Source organism: Desmodus rotundus, chromosome 4 (assembly GCF_022682495.2).
Source record: "Desmodus rotundus isolate HL8 chromosome 4, HLdesRot8A.1, whole genome shotgun sequence".
In the NCBI taxonomy this organism is placed as follows: Eukaryota; Metazoa; Chordata; class Mammalia; order Chiroptera; family Phyllostomidae; genus Desmodus; species Desmodus rotundus.
Window position 1 is genome coordinate 89,312,927 of NC_071390.1, and position 16,179 is coordinate 89,329,105.

At 36.2% G+C, this 16,179-nt stretch overlaps 1 protein-coding gene across 9 annotated transcripts in view; it reads left to right on the forward strand.

The window, feature by feature from the left end:
* Positions 1 to 16,179, forward strand: part of PDLIM5 (PDZ and LIM domain 5) — a 209,351-nt gene that overhangs the window by 4,490 nt on the left and 188,682 nt on the right. The gene's annotated exons all lie outside the window — the stretch shown is intronic.

Here is a 16,179-nt window from a genome sequence, read left to right on the forward strand (position 1 = left end):
CTTACATTGTTTCCAATATCCCTATTACAAACAGGGCTGCAGTGGATACTGTACCTACATAGTTTTACGTATACATGTACATAATTTCGATAGGTCATGCTGATTTACACTTTTGTGTAGCACATAGAAATACTTATCCCTCCTCCTCCCCACAAATGGCCTTACCGTCAAATTTTGGGATTTTTGCTAAGTGCTTTACATGCATCATCTTCTTTAATACTCACGCCAGCCTGCCAAATAGTGGTATTATTCCCATTATCCAGAACTGTCTGTAAGCTCACATGACTGGTGTGGAAGAACTGGCTTTCAAGCAATTACGTTATGCTGCCTCCCTAATAAGAAACCTTATCTTAAATTTAAGTAGATTGTTTCTATAATGAGACATTTTGAAGGTTGTTATTTTGTGTAATTATATAAGTGTTTATATACATACACTGCTTCTTACAATATATATTCAACTTGATTTTGAAAGATTAAAAATGTTTATTATACTTAACATGTCTATTAAAATACTGCAAAGTGATCCAGACTGTGGATTTATAAGTAGTTGTCACTAATTTGTCATTACCTTCTGTCTTGATTGCAGTTTTTCAGATTTTACAAGGAAATACACACATGTAATCCAGCCTGCGAGTTTTAAGACTTTTTGTGGTTGGATGAAAATTTAAAAGTAAAGCATCCATGTAAAAATATGCCTTGTGATTTATTCCTGTTTGAGGCAATTTTTTTCTCCTACTGAAGACCTATTATCAGAAATGGAACAATATTTGAATATTTTCCATTTTTATGTTCTGTTAACATTATTTCATTTTAAGTTTGAATATCCTACTTTTCGATAATGGACTAAAAAAAAGTTTTTTCGTTAACAGTACTTCCATTTATGCTGAAAAAAAAGTCCAGAAATAAATTGATGCCTAAATAAAACACATTTAATCATCACTTTGTTGTTTGGTAATAGAAATGCAAATTAGTATATAAATATGTGGTACCATGCTTTTTAAAAAGTTTTCTGTGCTTCAGTTCCCTGGCACACGATTTGAGACACTGGCTCCATGTTGTGATGCTGATAAAACAGAACACTGTGTACATACATACGTGCCCTCCCCTGGCACAGAAGAAATGCTTTCCTTGTGCAGACAGAGTGCTAATTAAAGGATTTTGAACATACTGATTAAAAGAAGCCCGGTAACAAAGCTGCTGAGTTATTTCTGTTCTCTTACAAAAGTCTCTGCCATCTCCTGTGACCTTTTTGGGCCTTGTGCAGTGGGGCATGCAATCCATTCTGGACTGGAGAGGATGGGAAGGGGAGGGGAAGGAGAGGAGGGAATGTTGGCTCAACTGTGCTGCTAGGCTCTTGGCTTTCCATTGTAGTTATTTTTAACCCCTTGTGTGGTTCAAACACGCCTAGTAACATTGCCTAATAAAGTTGTATGCCTAGTAATTAATTTATATTGTTATAGTGAAATTATTAATGTTATACTTCATCTTATTAGTTCTCTGGTTATATTTATTCTGCCTTTTATATAATACATTAATATTTTAGTGGTCACTAGATCAATAGTATCAAGAAGCAATTAAAACCTGAACATGTCTTAAAACATGTAATTTAGTGATTGTCTTATTTTAATAGTGTGTATGAAATTCTTAGTACATAGTACTCTCTCATTTGTTTTAATAATATAATAAAATTAAAAAATAATTATTTAGAGACTTGAAACATCAAATCCCCAATAATTGTAGGGAACATGACAGTTAGATATTTTTTACTTAAAATTCCAAGTTGATGCTTAGCTAGGAAGCTGCATCTTTATATTTAGAGTTCAAAAGAGTACAATGTTTCCTTCGGTCAAGTATTATTATTTTGAACTTCAAAGGGCTATTTACCTTGTCTTACAACATTGTACCTCTGATATCAAATGCATTTGAGATAAATAAGCCATTGGCTGGGACTTGAACATTCTGGTTTTTTTTTTTAAAGATTTTGTTGCTACTAGCATATGAATATGCTGAATATTACTTGTACCTTAAAGAATATGGACTATAAAGTTTTAACATTTCACCCAAATTTGTTCATCACTTATATTGTATTAATTTTGTATTTTTTAGTATGTTGGTTTCTAAGATAAGGTTTGTCATTTCTGCAAACTCAAACAGAATGTCAGATTGCCAAAATTCATCATCACGAGTCACTGTTTTCACTTTCCTATTCTTAAACTGGAGTGCTGGCAATGAGAGTCTGCAGGCTCTTTTTATGACCTTGCATTTATGGAATTGACCTTGAAACCATAGACTGTAGGGATGGGTTTCATTGTCGCAGTGTGGGTTTGTTAGCCTTTGCCAGTGTATTTTATAAGAAATAGGAGACTTGTTGCACGTTCAAGGCCGTATTTTGGCAAGTTGATATTTCTCATGATGAAATTACAAGAAGGATATTATTTTTGTGAATAATATTTTTTAAATACAGTATCCTAAACTTGAAGTACTCTGCTGCATGTTAGTTTCTGATATGTAATGGTAGAGTATCTTATTTAAATGCCAGTTTTTGGATTTCCTAAGGATGATCTCCCATTTCTCCATAAACAAATCTATGATATTTCTTTAGCAGATAAGAATGAGGTCAGACATTTTAATACCCAGATAATAACTTTGATTCTCAAGAATTAGGGGAGGATCCACTTGTTACCAGCTCAGACAAGATTTTAGTTGGATTTGAAACGCAGGAGATATTTACTGTTTCCTGGAGTCTGGAGCCCTGTTTGAGTGAGAATACAACATAGAACCGAGAAAGAGTCATGAAGTATTTTGCTGTGAATTCATTCATTCAGCAGTTAAAGGAATACTTCCTAGAAGCCATTGAAAAAGATAGAGAGTAATGGAATGTACAAAGGTTGTGGAGAAAAGAAATAAGTACAGTACTGAACAGTGTCACAAAACCTGTCGCAAGACAGTATTTGAGGAAATGGCAAAGGTACAGATAAGTGTTTCTCAGTTTCTGTGGGCATAGATCTTTCTGTGTTTGTTGGGGTCAGCTTCCAACAGGAGAAACTAATTGAACTGGTCCTTGAAGGATGAAATTTAAACACTTCAAAGTCACATTTCTCTGTGTTGGTTTTCACTGCCAAGTGAGGACGACTTTTCTTGCCATTGCTTCACTGTGAGTGAAGCCGTTACTGTAGTTGAGTGATTCTCCAGACGGGCAGCTGCAGAGTTTCCGTCTGAGAGGAGGATAAAAAGAGACTTTCAGTTCTCTCAAGCTGAAATGGGAGAACCATCCTACCTTGAATAAATGGGCCCATTGTTAATTTTAAGCTGAGTATTTTCTTTTACATTCTCTTCCAACTACTCTGTCATAATGCCAAGTTGGAAAGTTAATAATTTAGTTTGTGTTACTATATAATATATACTTCACATGTATGTCACTCTGCTTTTAAAACACTAATTACCTTTTGTGTGGGGCTCAGAGATCTGTTTTTTCCCACAGGGCAGTTTTCTGTCATTGTGTTCGAAAGGGTCAGGAATGTCAAGATAGTTCTGAGGATGTGTTTCTGGTCTGTTATTTGTAAAGAAATGAAAATCTCAGTATGTTTTATTATAAATGAATAGTGTTAGGAAAAGGGGGGCTTTTATAGATTCCAATAAATGTTGGGCATTTTGGAAAGCTTTTTGTTAAAATAAGAGGAATTTCACTGGTATTCAGGACTCTTGTATCTGATAAAGGAAACAATATTGCAGAGGTTGGGTAAAGAATGAATAGCACTTTAGATCTAAGCAAAGGAGATTTTCTTGTTTATAGCAAAGGAGATTTAAAAAAAATCCTCACCTTGGGATATATGTATTGATTTTAGAGAGAGAGAGAAAGGGGGAGAGAGAGAAAGAGAGGGAGAGAAACATAGATCCGTTGCCTTGTGTACGTGTCCTGACTGGGGATTGAACCTGCAACCTAGGTATTTGCCCCGACCAGGGATCAAACCTGTGACCTTTTGGGATGACGCTCCAACTAACTGGGCTACCTGGCCAGGGTGCAAAGGAGATTTTAATACAACCTATTAACCTACTTAAGAGTTTGGTATAATATTTACTCACTAAAACTGAGAATACTAAAGCCTATGGACTAATTTTATTATCAGGTTTGGTTATTTTTTCTTTGAGAACTTTCAAGTCAGAGAGCTTTTCTTTATGATGGTTGTTGGTTGCGTTGCAGTGCAGACATATATTTAACCAGATGTCTGTCGGAAACGTGTTTGCAGACCTCACCCAGATTCCCATATACTATCGGACCAGTCATGACCTTTTCCCCCAGTTACAACTGCCTGGAGGAGAAATCTGCTTTGAGTTAATTAATCTAGAAGCAAACATTGCTTTGGACAAGAACGAAATCAGAAATATTAAGTATGTAATATAAAACTCACAAAACCAGACCCTAGCATGTGAAATACTAATATATAGTGATAGGTAAAAGTAAGTTTACCTACTGTAAAAAGTTGTGAGTACATGAAATAGTCTATTCTTATGTTATTATTCATTATTATTTGTAGTACAACTGTAAACCTACTTCTGCCCATCTTGCGTGCATACATTTGCAAATAAATGACATAATTGAAATGAAAAGAGAAAACATCAGTTTAAGCAACTAATAGCAGTGACCACGGTGACCCCTGATTTAGGTATTCCAGGTGCAGAGTCACTCTCTAGCCCTGCTGGGAATGTAAGTTTGTTTTTTTAATTACAGTGTGGGAAAATCACTTTTTCTAGTATAGATACACTGCTTCTGTTAAGATCTTTTTTTTAGGTAATAAAATATTTATGAATGGACTTGATAATATTGAATAAGCATTTAAATTAGTTTTGGAAGAATTTTTTATAATTTTGTTAAAACTAAATCTTTCAAATCTTTGTCACTTCCCCATCTTTCTTCAGCTTATTTTTTTTCTTTCTGTTGCATTAAGTGGAGTTATCTACCCTTCTGTAAATGCTTAGATTTCTTTTACAGCCGATGTTGTTGCCCATTTTGTGTTAGAATTACTGGAACAAAGTTCATCAACCTCATTGGCAAATAGAACTCCCAGCCAGGTGAAGCAGTTGCTGCAAATATCCCTGAGAAGTTTGAGTGGAGCAAGTAAGTTCACTGGAACAGTTGACAGGAGGGAATGAAAAAAACAAGTTAGATGGAAGGAGAAGAAAAGAGGCAATTTTGAAAAAGGCAAAATGGGAACAGTTATTTACTGGGTCAAATTTTGTACTTAAGAAATATTCTGGAGAACCAAGATGGCGGCGTAGGTAGACACACTGCGCCTCCTCGCACAACCAGAACTGACAGAGAATCGAACGGCAAGGGGGTCCGACACCAAGGAAATACAAAATAAACATTCATCCAGACCGGTAGGAGGGGCGGAGACGGGCACCGGGGTGGAGAGGACTCACGTTGCCGTGGCGGGACTGAGACCCCGGTGAACACCTAAGGCTCCGCCCCTTAAAGTAACAGACAAGCCAAGACAAAAAAAAAAAAAAATGGCCCAAATGACAGAACACTTCAAAGCTCCAGAAAAAATACAACTAAGCGACGAAGAGATAGCCAACCTATCGGATGCACAGTTCAAAGCACTGGTTATCAAGATGCTCACAGAATTGGTTGAATCTGTTCGAAAAGTAGATGAAAAAATGAAGCCTATGCTAAGAGAAACAAAGGAAAATGTACAGGGAACCAATAGTGATGCGAAGGAAATTGGGACTCAAATCAACGGTGTGGACCAGAAGGAAGAAAGAAACATCCAACCAGAAAAGAATGAAGAAATAAGAACTCGGAAAAATGAGGAGAGGCTTAGGAACCTCCAGGACATTTTGAAACGTTCCAACATCCGAATTATAGGGGTGCCAGAAGGAGAAGAGGAAGAACAAAAAATTGAAAACTTATTTGAACAAATAATGAAGGAGAACTTCCCTACTCTGGCAAAGGAAATAGACTTCCAGGAAGTCCAGGAAGCTCAGAGAGTCCCAAAGAAGCTGGACCCAAGGAGGAACACACCAAGGCACATCATAATTATATTACCCAAGATTAAACGCAAGGACCTACATCCAAGATTACTGTATCCAGCAAAGCTATCATTTAGAATGGAAGGGAAGATAAAGTGCTTCTCAGATAAGGTCAAGTTAAAGAAGCTCATCATCACCAAGCCCTTATTATATGAAATGTTAAAGGGAGTTACCTAAGAAAAAGAAGATCAAAAATAGGAACAGTAAAAATGACAGCAAACTCACAGTTATTAACAACCACACCTAAAACAAAAACAAGAGCAAACTAGGCAAATAACTAGAACAGGAACAGAACCATAGAGATGGAGATCACATGGAGGGTTGTCAATAGGGGAGTGGGAGGGGGAGAGGGAGGTAAAGGTACAGAGAATAAGTAGCATAGATGATAGGTGGAAAATAGACAGGGGGAGGGTAAAAATAGTGTAGGAAATGTAGAAGCCAAAGAACTTATAAGTATGACCCATGGACATGAACTAAAGGGGGGGAATGTGGGAGGGAGAGGGTGGGCAGGATGGAGTGGAGTGGGGGGAGGAAATGGGACAACTGTAATAGCATAATCAATAAATATATTTAAAAAAAAAGAAATATTCTGTACCCTTCACCCTTTACTCTTTTAAAATTTGATTATTTTATGCTTTTCCTTAGGTAAGACATTCATATGGTTTGAAACTCAAAAGATACAATAGGTTTTACAGGAAGGAGTCTCCATCGATTTCCTCTTCCTGGAAGCAGCCAGTGTTGGCAGGTTCTGTGTATACTTCCAGAAATAATTGGTACAGATATATGTAGATACACATATTTCTTCACCGCCCCTTTTCAATACAAATAATATCCTTAAAAATATACTTAACTATTTTTGTATTTTGCTTTTTTTTACTAACTCAAAATCAGTAACTATATCTTTTTTTTTGTACAGCTGCATTGTATTTGGCTTTATGATGATTTATTTAACCAGTTTCTAGCAATTAGCTTGTTTATACTATTTCTTTTAGTGACATTGAAGTGTAATTTTTTGTGCCATATGTATATATACTTTTTGCATATGTATAAGCATATCTGTCAGGTAAATTCCTAGAAATGGAATTGCTCAAAGGGTTGTTTACATTTGTAATTTTGATTGATAATGCCAAATATCTTCACAGAGACACTCCTACCCACAATATGAGAATGCTGGCTTCCTTCTATCTGTGCTGGCACACATGCCAACAGACTTTGATCTTTTTAAATCAGATGGGCCTACTTCCACCTTTCTCCTTTTTGTAGGGCTTAATCACAGGTAGTCTACTGAGGACTCTGTTTTCAAGTGGGTCATTATTTTCCATTTTGCCTGAGAATATACAAAATAAAAACGTGATAGCCTTCTTTAAATGACTTTATTAATTTCTAGGGATGCTAGTATTTGAATTTTTCATCCAGAGATTTGATTAATAGCTGTCTCTACCATTTCTTTCTTATTTTTTTAGTGTTTTAAAAGATTTATTTATTTATTTATTCATTCATTCATTCATTTTTAGACGGAGGGAAAGGGAGGGAGAAGAGAGGGAAGGAAACGTCAATGTGTGGTTGCCTTTCATGCGCCCCTACTGGGGACCTGGCCCGAAACCTAGGCATGTGCCCTGACTGGGAATTGAACTGGTGACCCTTTGGTTCACAGGTCAGTGCTCAATCCACTGAGCCACACCAGCCAGGGCTATTTCTTATTTCTAAATGGATTTTTTTCCTCTGTTAATATATTACTTCCAATTACATGGTGAAAGACTTTTTGTTGTGTTTTGTTTTTTTGTGGAACAGGTTTTGCCCTGCCGTAGACTTTCTGGAAAATTAGGCAAATAACATTTAATAGATTGATACAGTGTGTAATGTCAAATCCCTCTCTTGTCTAGCTCCTTTTCAGTGATGTGGCAAGGAGACTGGTCATGATGAGGCAGGGTCCTGAGACACAGTGAAATTCACCCTCAGGAGCCTCACTGTGTTTTCGTATCAGCTTTGTTGGTCAGTGCAGGTTAACTGAAGTCAAAAAGGTTCATAGTGTTCCTTAGCATAGTGAGTCAGACCTTGTGAAGGCCTGTTAAAGTGCGGCAAAATATATTTCTTTATTTTACTTGGGTGTAAGTAACAGAGGTACGCGTTGTTACCTTTGGTGACAAAAACTGTAAGGATATCAGGGATGTTTGTGTTTTATGTGCTTAAAAATAAAGGAGGAATTTCTTTTAGTGTGTTGCTGTGAATTTTTAAATATGATGAGAAAAGTTTGGAACTAAATAAGAATTTTCAACTTTTTATTTGAATTCTGTGGACTGTTAAACATTTTTCTCATGTTCCAAAAATTGATTTAATAGTGGGCACTGTTGATGATAATTGGGCAAATTTTTATTTACCAAAAGAAGTGGTTGTTCTAATGACATTAACAATTGAATGCCATTTACCTACCATTGATTCCATTGGGGATTTAAGTGTTATGATTTGGTTCCATTGAGCATCCAGTTATTAGCCCAGTATTTCTTAAATAATTTTTGAGATACTATTAGAAATGGTAAAATAAAAAAAAATTTAGTAGTGTTGTATAATGCTAGCCAGAGGAAATTATAGATGAATTCTGAAAGTATTTTTCTTTTTGAGAAAAGGTGCTAGAGAACAAATGTCCTTTAGAAAAGGAAAATGGTTTATCCTTTATAACTAGGAACCCTTAGAGATTTATTGGAGAAAGAAGTTTATATATAAATGGAAGTTTGTTACACATGTAGTTTTCATGATTTTGGACATTCTCCTGAAATACTTCTATGCTCCTAACTCCAAGTAGTCCACAAATGGTTCTTTGGATCTTTTTATACTATGCATTTCTGTTTATATATACCTTTATCCATTCTGGAAGATTCTCGTTAGTTTGTGTCCAGTTCTCACAGTGATACTTTGAAATTTTAACAATTACATTTATTGAGAGACACAAATTTATTATTTTACTTATTTATGCATTCATTGGTTGCTTCTTGCATGTGCTCTGACCAGGTATGAAACCCTCAACGTTGGTGTATTGGGATTACGCTCTAACCAATTAGCAACCCAGTCAGGGCTGATACTTTTATATTTTAACAGTCAAAGGTGTTTTTAAATTTCATCAATGGCTTATCCACTCCTTAGGCTGGTTCTTCATTCTTAAGCTGGGCACTTTGCCCAGGCAGGAATTCTAAAAATCCTACATTTACTACATTACTGCCCTATTTTAAGAATTGTAAGGGCTTCCTGTTGTCTACTGAATTATTGCTTAACTCCCGGTCTGGCATTTGGGTTGCATATAAATACAACTGAGCCTACTTAATACAACTGAGTTCACAGTCTAAAATGCCCATTTTGAACCCTGAAGGTATTGGTCTCTTTATTCTTTATACACACTATCTTTATTATCATCTCTAATGCCCTACCCATCCTTCAGGCAAGTTCACATACCAGGTGCTCTTTGTAATGTTTGACTGCTCTAACTCACTTGAGTCTCCTTTTTTTCCTATGTTAGATAATAAAAAGGAAAATACGCTAACATTTAGTGAGCCCTTGTTATTGTCTAGACACTGCTCTAGACAATGCACATGTTCAGTTAAATCCTCATAACAACCCTTTGAGAAAGTATGACTTTAAATCTCTGATTTATAGATGAAACTGAGAGACAGAGAAATTAAAAAATATGTCAGAAGTTACACACAGCTACTAATTGGTTAGGCTTAGGCTTTGAAACCAGTCAGACTGAGTAGTAGCAAATAATGCTTTTACCCAATGCACTGTTTTTGGGGGGAATAGGTGAGAGTTTCCTCTACTGATACAGCCCAGTTTGTGTATGTGTTTTTTGAAAAAAAAAAAAAAACCCACATGCTATAGAAGCAAAAACTTGCATATATGGGAATAATTGGTTATTAAGAAAAAATGTGACTGGTTTCCAGGCTTATCATCAGAATCATCAATGAGATTTAAAAAATGTAGATTCCAGGCCCCAGACTTTGAATTAAGGATGTTTAGGGATTCTCACATACTTTCTGGATGTTTCTTATGTACCATTTGAATTCCATTTGTACACTAATGATTGGGAACCCTATGTAGCTTTGATTTTTTTTTAAAATATTGTTATTATGAATCTTTTGTTACTTAGATCATTTCAGCAATAAAATTAAGGCTAAGTTACAGTGTAACTGCCATTGACTAGATGCACTAGGTATGCTTATCTCCAGCCACCAGTCTTTTCGTATTTCTATAGTTTAATCACCACAGGTCAAATCCTTTCTGGAAAAAAAAATGGCCATTTTAATAATATATGCTATCAGGCTTCAGTTTATTTACAGTGCTGTAAGTATTTTTGTGACAAAGGCTTTAGAGGACTTTGAAGTTGGTAGCACTATGAAATTTAATAATGAATCTTAAATTTATCAAAGACTTCTGGAGGAATCTTTGACTATACTAGGTTTGGTTTGACACCTTATTGTTGATTTAAATTGGTAACATTTAAGTTAAAAAGAAGTAGTTACACTCTTTTTTTAAGGTCATGGACAAAGGATCAGTTAAGATTTTTGGCCTCGTAATAGGTTTCACAGCAGTATGGCTTAAGTACATATAAATAGGTTATATACTTTGTTAAGTCATGAGTGTCTCTCACCAAGAATAAAAAAGGCCCTACACTCTGGGTCTTTCTTACTCAGGATCGTATTAGAATTCCCAGTAACTCTTCAGTAACTATTGACTGATGATCATAATGATACCAGAGGACAAATGGTGGCAATTACAGTTAAATTTCTTCTTACTTGTTTTGTTAATGTACATGATTGATAGAATTAACTGATGAAACATTTTGGGTTTTTTTGTGTTTTAATTCTAGTCAGGGTCTAAGTTTCTGGGAAATGTCCCAGAGGTTACATTGTGTGACAGCTCCCTGCTTCCGAGGTACAGAGGGTTCCACATGTCAGCCGGAATGTTTACTGTATATTCGACCCAAGGGTCCTCCTTTTGTCCTTTACTGTCCTGTACAACAAAGGATAACCCTCTCTCAAATGATAGCTATTTAAATAGGTGACTCAATTATGTTTTCATTTGAGTCTTGATATATTCTGTTGGAAGCCATTTTTTAAATGTTTCCATCCTGGCAGTTTGCCTTCCTCACACCCCTGAGCATTTACCTTTACAAGTAGTTCAGTTTTTAAATATCTGTATGATACCCAGGACTGAAATGTTAGGGCCAATGCAGAAATAGTTTGTAGTAAGGAAACAGATTTTTTTGTGTGATTGGACAGTGTAGGGTTTCGAAGCTGCTCTGGCAAATGGGCTTTTTAAAACTTGCATTGTTTTCTCTGTATAATTTTGCAGTGTTTGAAATTTTTCAGCGTGTATGCCTTTTGTTTAAAGAAAAGAAGGAAAACTAAAACTAGCCTATGCTTTGTACATGTGCAAACTCAGGCTTGTCAGGACATATATGGAGGTTAGGAGAGCCGAAGAGAGGCACGTATGTGTGTGTGCGCGCATTTGTGATGTATGCATGAAAGATTAAGGAACCTCATAGGAAGAACTTCAGGAAAAAGATAACTTGAGGTGTATTCGAGTTTAGTCCTTGGGGATTTTATTATCATTATTATTTTAGGAGAGATGGGTAAATTTTTGGTACAGCAGACATATCTTCTTGGCACTGCCATTGTGAATGACTTATGCCAGAACCCTGAGAAGAGAATGTGTTAGCCAACACATACTTATTGATCTGTTGCTGTGTAGTAGGCCTTGGGACTAGAGGACAGTTCTCTATTTTTCTGACACAGAGGCGCATGGAAAATGATATGGTATATAGGAAGGAGCTTGGAAGTAGGAGAGGACATACATGTATTCAGATCTGGGAAAATACCACATGGTAATGTGTACATTAACCATATAGTCCCTGTTAAGGATAGCAGAGAACTTCTAGACTAGGATCTAGAATCCATGGGGGAAACACAAGTAGCAGTGGCAGATAGAATTTTCTATATTTACATCTGGGCATGGAGTCATTTAGTTAGTATCATTATTGAGTACCTACTGTATGCTCAGTATTGGTCTAAGGCATTGAAGATACAAAGATAAGCAAAGTCCTTAGTGTTACGGATCTTATATTCTAGTAGGAGGGGCTAATGATTTACAAACATATAAATAAATAAGCAATGCAATTTAATAAGGTTATGTGCTAGGGAATAATTTGGGGGAGAGGATGAGTATCTTGGTGGTAAAGGTTTTACTTTAGAGTGAGTGGTCAAGACAGGCCCTTCTGACTGAGGAGGCAACATGGACTTAAGAAGAATAAGAAACCAGTCATGGGAAGAGCAAGAAGAGCATTGTAGGCACAGAGAACAGCAAGTGCAAAGGCCTTGAGATAGGGAAGAGCTTCATGTATTTAAGAAAGATAAATGAGGGCCGTGGGGAGAAGTGCAGTGAGCAGGGAGGAAAGCAGAGTGAGAAGAGGGAAGGGGGTGCCAGAATGAGAGACAAGGAGGTATAAGGGAGTGAGGAGCATAACACTGGGGTAATGGTGAGACGACTCCTGGGGATTTGAGAGGGCTTCTGATTACTCTGGCTTAGAGCTTCGCTAGAGAGATTGGGTTCCTATTGTGATTTTACCATATCTATAGGCTGCTGTGTTTTAGAATTAGTTTTGATAGACATTTCAGGGGAAGAACTCTAAAAAATTTTTGAGCAGAGGAATAACCATATAGCCTTCCAAGGTGGCTACCTAGAAGTAAATTACTCATTTTAATATAGTATGCTTGTTCTAAAAAGTTACATATAGTTAAGACGCACACGTTATTATTTTTTTCAATGTTATTTGCTCACTGATTACTTTTTTTCTGCTTTGTGTTCCTCTAGTTTCTTTTTACTATCTCTATAACAAGCAGCTTGTGTCCCAGATGGTTTCCGTTTTCATTTCCTTGTGATGTTACAACGTTTTCTACCTTAATAAAGAAATGTTGCATACACATTCAAGGAGGTGTTTACAAATTAAGCTCATAACACTTTTGTTAGAGTGTGCCTTAAAGACGAAATGAGTGTTAGGATGTTTATTCTAGGTCAGATATGTTGAGCTGAAAAAGATTTGAAAATGTCTCTTAAAATGAATGTTTTGGTCTATGGGTTGGTTAATGCACCCAATGCCAAAAGTTACGTTTTGTGACCCTCTTATGATTTCAGGTGGAGGGAGTTTATGAGATTTAATGTTTTTCATTTTTGAACCTTTCAGAGAGGCCAGTTGAGTAGGTTAATATCTAATAAGAGAAGGCTGACAAATGACACTTAAATTCAGATTTTCATGCCTTAAATGTGTTGTTTAAGGGATAAAAGTGTCATCAATATCTTACAGCTGTAGGTCTGCTGTAATTATAATGCCTTAACAAATGGTGTAACTTCATATTTAAGGTCAACTTTTTACAAATTCAGGGGAAGAATTAGTTTTCCTGTGAGTTTTGAGGTATATTTGCAAAATAATGCTTTATAACCAGCTTATGAATTATCTGTTACATTAAATGTGATAAAATAATACACTAGTGTAAAAGTAATACTGTGAGTGTAGTTTTTTTTCTTTTTTGGATTTTCTTTTTTAAATAATTTTTTATTTTTCATTTATAGTTGGCATACAATTATTAGTTGTAGGTGTACAACCCAGTGATTAGACATTTATATAACTTACGAAGTGATCACCTCAATAAATCTAGAACCCATTTGACACTATACATAGTTATGATGTAGAGTTTCCTTAATGATTTTATCTTAAGATTTAAAGTAATTGAATAGTAATTAACTTCCAGCTTTAAAAGACACTTTAGGCCATTGTGATTATAAAATAAGTGGTCAAAACACCTGTGAATATTGTTTTACCAAAACTAATACATTAGTATTACTTTTTTATTGTTTTTTGTTTTACAGTGATCCTTTTAGGGTTGTTTTCTCCCAACGTACCATTTTAAAATTATGATTTTAGCGGACAATATTCTACATGCTGTTTGTGTAGTTACTGTAAGTGCAAGCTCTGGAGCTCAGTACCTGGTTGTGAATCCTGATTCTGTAACTTATTATGTAATTGTCTGTAATATTTAGACAAATTACTCAACTGTGCCCCAGGTTTTTCCACTGTCAAATGGGGGTAAAAATAATATTTACATCATAGTATTATTTAATTTTATGAACTAACACATGTGAAATGCCTGGCACATAGTAAGTACTCAGTGAAGATAACTGATTAACAATAAGGTTACCACATAATAATTATTATTTATTGTAATATTTCATTGAGGCAATTTGAAAACAATATAAATATATATGTTTATTGACTCGAGAGAGAGAGGAAGCGGGGGAGAGAGAGAGAGAAACACTGATGTGAAACAACTGTCTACCAGTGGCCTCCCATATGCACCCCGACTAGGGACCCTGCCCACAACCTGGGTATATGCCCTGAGTGGGGATCAAACCCGCAACCTTTTGGTGTATGGGACCATGCTCCAGTCAACTGAGTCACCCAGCCAGGGAAAAATAATATTTTAAGGTCCATCCTTCCTTAGATAATGTTATCTTCAAAATTCAGTTCTGGTTTTTGTTTTTGTAGGTGTTCACATAGGATTCTTGAAAAACAGCCCTCAGTGTGCGCACACACATGCACACATGATATACACAGACCCTGCAGTTTGAATTGTTTCATGGAGCATCCTTTCTTTTAGCATTTTAATTTTTTTAAATATACTTTATTGATTATGCTATTACAGTTGTCCCAATTTTTCCCCCTTTGCACCCCTTCACCTGGAACCCCATTCCCTCCAGCTATGCCCCCCTGTAGTTCATGTTCATGGGTCATGCATGTAAGTTCTTTGGCTACTCCATTTCCTATAGTGTTCTTAATATCCCCCTATTTTGTACCTACCAATTGGTACTTCTTACTCCCTGCACCTTTTTCCCCCTTCCCCCTCCCAGCTGATAACTTCCCCCAAATGATCTTCATGTCTATGATTCTGTTCCTGTTCTGCTTGTTTTTAATTTGTCTTTTAGATTCAGTTGTTGAAAGTTGTGAATTTATTGGCTTTTTAATGTTCATCATTTTAATCTTCTTTTTCTTATATAATTCCCTTTAACATTTCATGTAATAATAGCTTGTTGCTGATGAACTCCTTTAGTTTTACCTTGTCTGGGAAGCACTTTCTCTGCCCTTCAATTCTAATTGATACCTTTGCTGGATAGAGTGATCTAGGTTGTAGGCCCTTGCTTTTCATCACTTTGAATATTTCTCTCCAGTCTCTTCTAGCCTACAAAGTTTCTTTTGAGAAATCTGCTGGCAGTCTTATGGGAAATCCTTTGTAGGTAACTCTCCATATTTTTCTCTTGCTGCTTTTAAGATTCTCTCTTTATCTTCAACCTTTGGCATTTTAATTATGATGTGTCTTGGTGTTGACCTCTTTGGGTCCATCTTGTTTGGGATTCTCTGTGCTTCCTGGACTTGTATGTCTATTTCCTTTGCCAGATTAGGGAAGTTTTCTTTCATTATATTTTCAAATAGGTCTCCAATTTCTTGCTCTTTCTCTTTTCCTTCTGGCACCTCTATGATTCAAATATTGGTTTGAAGATGTCCCAGAGGCTCCTTAGCTTATCCTCTTTTTTAAAAAATTCTTTTTTCTTTTTGCTGTTCTGATTGAATGCTTTTTTCTTCCTTATGTTCCAAATTGTTGGTTTGATTCCTGGCTTCATCCCCTCCACTGTTGGTTTCCTGTAGTTTTTTCTGTATTTCACTTAATGTAACCTTCATTTCTGCCTGGGTCATTTTCATGCTGTTGAAGTACTCACTCAGTGAGTTCCTTGTGTTCCAGTGTTTTGAACTGTGCATCTGATAGGTTGCTTATCTCCATTTCATTTAGTTCTTTTTCTGTAGTTTTGTTTTGTTCTTTCATTTGGGCCATATTTCTTTGTCTCCTCAGTTTGGCAGCCTCCCTGTCTTTGTTTCTGTGTGTTAGGTGGAGCTGCTTTGACTTCCTGTCTTAGTAGTGTGGCCTATTGTAGGAAAGCACACCTGTAAGTTGTGTTGGGCAGAGCCCTAGATAATCGCCAGGGCGAGGCAACCTGTGCTCTGTGGCTCTGTGTGGGGGAGGGCTTGGAGAGAAGACAGTGCTGTTGCCTTGCCGG